Raw genomic sequence first — 5,196 nt, 5'->3', positions numbered from 1 at the left:
ACAAAAAAACTGAGCTGAATAAGGCATGTTTTCACTTATAAGTGGAACACTGAATATACACAGGCACAAGCATGGGAACAACAGTCACTGGGAGCATCTAAACGGGAGAGAGGTAAAGGGGTAAAAGTTGAAAAACAACCCACTGGGTACCGTGCTCACCTACTGGGTGATGCTCGCCATGCTCACCTACTGAGATTCTATTGAACCCCAAGCCTTACCATCAAACCATATACCCATGTAAGAAACCTGCACATTGATCCTTTGATTTTAAAATAAAATAATTTTAAAATGTAAAAAAACCTCTTATCACTTAACTATTCAGTATACCTGCGATGCCCAAAAAGTTTATACACATTTTAAGAGATGTTATATGCTTTACTTTTAGCTTGCTGTAATCAGAAGTGTCTAGACACTAATGGTAAATGAGTAATTGCAATTGCATGTCAGACTTGTATTCATCTTTTGTTATCAGCATATATGGAGTATTACAATTTTTATATCTTCTTCCCTTTCTTATGGTGTGTATTCCTTTTTTGCACCTTCTGTATATGACCCTAAATTTTCTATCTCTTTGCCTCTTTATCTCTTTCTAAACTTTCTCCTTTTTCATGAATTGTGCCCATCTAAAATAGCTTGTTGGTGAAAGGTGGGAGGGCTGGAGGTTTCCCTGTTGTAGTCAGACAGTCATTAGCGTCTTACAATGAGACCATGTGCTTCCTGTGAGGAAAGAGTTATTGATTCTGAATAGTTAAATCAAATCACAAGACATAGTTTTGAGTATATACAGAGATAAAAACAAAACATATAAGTTGCAGTATATATATATATACATATATATGTATATATATACTTATATACTGTATATATACATTAAACATCTAAAGGTAATATGAATAATTGTGAAAATAACTTTTTTCTTTTCCAGCAATGGGCAAGTCTGTACTTATTATGTGTCTGCAACTTGCTTTTGCACTTATTTGATCATGGCAATTTCTCTAAAGAGGTGCACACAGATTGACCTTATTTAAAGTAGAAAAAAGTTTACATACGATTTAGAGTAGAGATATATCACAATGTATTTAGACATTCTACTGCATATACATGGCTTTGAGATTTCAAATAATGCTACAATGAACATATGCATACATATTATTTTCCTCAGGGATACAATTCTATATGATAAGCTGCAAAAACAACAAGAAAAGTTGCAATCTAGATTCTCGCCAACAGTATATAAGAAAGCTCATTTTTTTCACGATCTTGACAACACTGCCCCTTCATGTTTAAACATTTTGCCACATAAAATAAGTTTTGCCATTTGACTTTAGTTTGCATTTCTTTTAATGTTAGAGATGCTAAATATTTTTCATGTGTGTTATTTGTAATTTTATATACTCCCTGGAGTTTCTGTACCTACTTTTCTTTTTTGTTGCCTTAGTATATATTGTGTCAGTTCATATCTCCTACCAATTATACATCTTTGCTACTTTCTGTTTTTTATTTTCCAATCTTTTGAGATCTTGATTAAGATTTCTTTATAGTTTGTTTTTATTTATTTCAAATCACCAACATCCTCTGGCATATGATGGAAAGGAAGACATTACGGGTAAGATCTTCAAAATATCTGCAACTCGTTCTGTTGCTAATATCGCAGTACAGAAAAAAACTAGGTTAGCTCATTTTTAAAAGCATACTTAACAGATGACCTATGAGACTTTTTTTTAACAGCTGGAAAGTCAGTTAATTTCCTTTCAAATTACATTTTCAACTTTCTTTGGATTTATAAAAAGGTACATGTCAACAGAGCAGAATTTAAAAGGTGACAAACTGTGAAGAATTAAAACTTTTAATTTAACAGATGAGCAATTGCAAATAACAAAATCTCAGACAAACACAACTTTAATGAAAGGTGACATGCTGGAGATTCTTTTTTTGTTTTGTTCCTTTTCATCAGGTAACAAATTAGTTCAGGAAACCAGACTGGAATGCTGTGATTGCGATTACAACTGTTCAGTCCATGCTGTTGGCTTTGTTTTTTTATTTGTTTTCTGAAACCATACATGACATCTTCTGTGCTAATTAGATATTTCCTTCACTCAGGTGCATCACAAGTTGTTCAAGTCCAGACTAGTTCTAATGTGTTATGGCTGTCCAGTGCTGCTTTTCTGTAGCACTTCCTTCTGAAAGTCTTATTTTTCATTGTGTTTGGAACAAGAGAGAACTGTAATGGACATACAATGAGGAAATATACAAAACTTTGGCTCCTTTTCCAGAGGGGGCCACAGTTTGCCTCTCCAACACCAAGGCCCTGTTTAATTCTGTGTTTGTGTTTTCTGTATATTTTGCTGCCACTATGACAGATAGGGGTACAAGTCATTAAAGAAACTACTGGGTATTCAACGCATGGTGTCACAAAATGACCTTCGAAATAGAACATCTACCAGATTTTATCTTAGATATAGATAATGTAAAGACATCTATAACATTTCCTCCTATCAGTTTAAAAGAAAAAGAGATTTAAAACATTACTTTTCATATTTATACAAAAGTAATAATTTAGGGTTAGTTACATCTTATGAATACCACACCACTAGAGAACTATTGAACCTTTAAAATTAGAAACCTGCTATAATAAATATATAACTTCATTGTTAATGATTCCTCCATAGCTCATCATTTTAGAAAATCCAAACTCATGGCACCAAAGTGGTATTTACAGGTAATGTGAAGGCAACAACAGCCACTATGGTGTGGACTCCAGGTACCTGAGTTCCAGCACCGTCTCTTGAACTGATGGAACAAGTGTGACGGCTCCTGGCAAAAATGAATCATTCCAAAAAATAGCATTCTAGATTTTATGTAATGTAATTTTGAACTTAGGATTTAATATTATAGAATATTAAAAGTACTTAATTATGTAATATAACTCATGGACTAATCACTTATAGTAGGAGTTGCATGAGGAAATATGTATGAGGGCATGTTCTTCAATACCTTCAAATAAGAGCATGTCTTCTGTCTCAGTTTTATTATATAAGCATATTTTAATAATTTATATCCATTTTATGTATGAATTTTTATAAAATGCATCATAATACATGACATTAAATAAACTCAATCTTTTATCTTGTTACTTCAAATCTGTAGGAGTTAAGTACAAATAATTGAATTTTTTTTAAATCAGTATTTTTTATTATGGTTTTGTGGGGTACAGTTAAGGGTTAGGTGTACAATTACGTTTCATTCAGGCACCCTGTTGATAAGAGGTGTTTTCCCTTCCCCAGACAGATATTTGCTACTGTTAATCCCATCCCCCTCCCCCCCAGAGTTTCCCAGTGCCGTTAGTCATTTTCTTATAGTATTACACTGGAAGTTCAAGGTCCATTATATGAGTGAGAACATGAGATACTCGGATCTTTGTTTCTATGAGAGGTCACTCAGTATTATAGACTTAAGTTCCATCCAGGTTGCTGCGAAATTCATGATTTTGTTCTTTTTTATGGCTGCGTAGTATTCCATCGTGTATATGTACCACATTTTTTATATATATATTATGCCATATGTCTACACATTTAAAAGCTAACTGACCTCAGGAAAGGTGTTATACATACACACATATAAAATGTGGCCAACTGAGCTGATGGTAAAAAAGGAAACACCCACTCTCAAATACAAATAAAATTTACATATAATATTGTGTCTTTCATAGCTAAGCTCAAAAGGAGGAATATGACACCTGGGTGAGGAAGAGATCATTCAAAACCAGAGTTTCAAATAGTAATTTATGACTAGTGGTCTATGGGGGCTTTCAAGTAAGACATCAGAGGTAGGAGAAGAGAAGTTAGTGCTTGTGTGGGAAAAACAAGTAAGGAAAATGGCATCTGTCTGGCCCAATGGATGGAAAAGTCACTCTTAAGAAACCAAAACCACAATAGTTCATCAAGCACAAGTGGAGGCCCCATTCATAGCTGGCAAATATTAACATAACCCACACTGCTAAATGAGAAATATCTTTCTCTTTCTCTCTCTCTCTCTCTCTCTCTCTCTCTCGTTTGGTGAGTATAGACACAAATACACATACAAGTGGAACCCAAAAAACCTGGAATTATCTTTTGGAGGGCAAGCCCCTTGTAGTACACAGAATTTGTTCCTTCAGATCAAAAGGTCAAAGTTTATTTTCTGGTTGTTTTGGGAAAGTTGGATCATGATATGTGGAAGAAACGTCCCGAGTTGTGGCAAACAGATGACTGGTTCTTACACCATAACAATGCACCTGCCCACACTGCACTGTGTTTGAGCAGTTTTTGCCCTACCCTCCTATACTCCACCCTCCCCATTTACCTGATCTCATACTGAGCCACTTGTTTGTTTGTTTGTTTTCCTGGATGAAAAAAAAATCCTCGAAGGGAAACAGTTTTTGCTTGTTTCCTTGGATGAAAAAAGTCCTCAAAAGGAAGATGTGTAACAAAAAATGGCAGAAGCATTGAAAGGCTTCAAAATTGACAAGTACCAAAACTGTTTTAAGCAGTGGAATAACAGTCACGATAGGTGTATTGCACCAATCAGAGATTACTTTGAAGGTGACTGAAATTTAAACATATAAGAATAAATACACAAATTTTAATAAATTATGGAGTTTTTTGGGTCCCCTCCTTGTACATATACTATATGTATGTATATGTTTACATACACACATAAATGTGTGTGAAAATTCTTGTATGGTAATATATATTTCAATATATAAAAACAAAATAATGGATCTAGGCATCTAGACTTTGAACATTAACAGTTAATAAAAAGAAATAAAAATAAAGTTGGGAATATTTTAGCTTTAATGTTAAGAGAGCTGTATAAATATTTTATGCCTCCTAAGAGACTAGACTACTGCCCATGAAGTAAACTTGCCCCATAAAGGAGTTCTTTTTGTTATTTTCAACCCACTAGAGTCAACCACTAATGCATGATGAGTTAAATAGAGGAAATATTAATCATATATTAGAACATATTAGTCATATCATAAATCCATTAAAGGACACATTCAGTAAAATTTAAACTGTAGAAAATATTGTATGTCACATGACCTTGTTACTTCAACAAATAAATTGCAAGGGAATAAAAAAGATAGAATGGAAATCCACAAATAAAAAAAGATAAACAACACACAACCAATCAACTGTGTGTGCTTTATTTGGAAAC

The sequence above is a fragment of the Carlito syrichta genome, unplaced genomic scaffold (genome assembly GCF_000164805.1).
Source record: "Carlito syrichta isolate Samal-C Ts95f unplaced genomic scaffold, Tarsius_syrichta-2.0.1 Scaffold309879, whole genome shotgun sequence".
NCBI classification, from domain to species: Eukaryota; Metazoa; Chordata; class Mammalia; order Primates; family Tarsiidae; genus Carlito; species Carlito syrichta.
This window is presented reverse-complemented; position numbering follows the sequence as displayed.